The 681-nt window shown below is 33.3% G+C and overlaps 1 protein-coding gene across 5 annotated transcripts in view; it reads right to left on the bottom strand.

Annotated features, from left to right (window-relative positions):
• LOC107700186 (protein capicua homolog) overlaps positions 1-681 on the bottom strand; it is a 58,449-nt gene that overhangs the window by 10,195 nt on the left and 47,573 nt on the right. The gene's annotated exons all lie outside the window — the stretch shown is intronic.

The raw sequence follows: 681 nt of genomic DNA, 5'->3' as shown, positions 1-681 counted from the left end.
ATATATATCAGTCTGGCGAGTAAACTAAAAAATGTACTAGCCAATGGCAATTCAATTGCGAAGGTGTCCGGAGAGGGTTGTGTATATATAAATACACACACATGCATTTATATTGGTTACGTTTTCACTCAGGCTGACTAGCTAACGTTAGCTAAACAATAGTGCTACTATGTAACATAGTTGCCTAGGCAACAGATACAACAAAACAATAACAGACTTATCATGCCGTGCTTCTCGTCCGGTGTGCGACCCCCTTAAGTCAGCTACTGATGCACTTTTATCCCTTAAAGTGGAAGTGAAGCAGTCAGTCAAGTTTACATTATTTAGTAAACTGATTTCCACTTTAATAAAAAAATATATAATAAACACGATTAATGTATCAATTTAAAAGAATAAAGCAGTGGTTGCCAAACTGGGGGGCGCGGCAAGGCTGAGGCATAGTTAGGGCCGTATGAAATCCGTTTTATTTTTTCCTAAGTTCCGTTTTATTTTTTTCCAAATTCCGTTTTTTTCCATTTACATTTTTCTCGACTCCTTTGAAATAGTTAAATTAAATGTTATTAATTAAAAAGCATGTCTAATTAATTAAAATCATTAAACTTCTACATTTTCACATCAATTTATTAAAAGTTTAACAAAAATTACATGTTTAGGGCCCTATGAAATGTTTTATTTTTTCTC

The sequence above is a fragment of the Sinocyclocheilus anshuiensis genome, unplaced genomic scaffold (genome assembly GCF_001515605.1).
Source record: "Sinocyclocheilus anshuiensis isolate Anshui unplaced genomic scaffold, SAMN03320099.WGS_v1.1 scaffold955, whole genome shotgun sequence".
Classification (NCBI taxonomy): domain Eukaryota; kingdom Metazoa; phylum Chordata; class Actinopteri; order Cypriniformes; family Cyprinidae; genus Sinocyclocheilus; species Sinocyclocheilus anshuiensis.
This window is presented reverse-complemented; position numbering and strand designations above follow the sequence as displayed.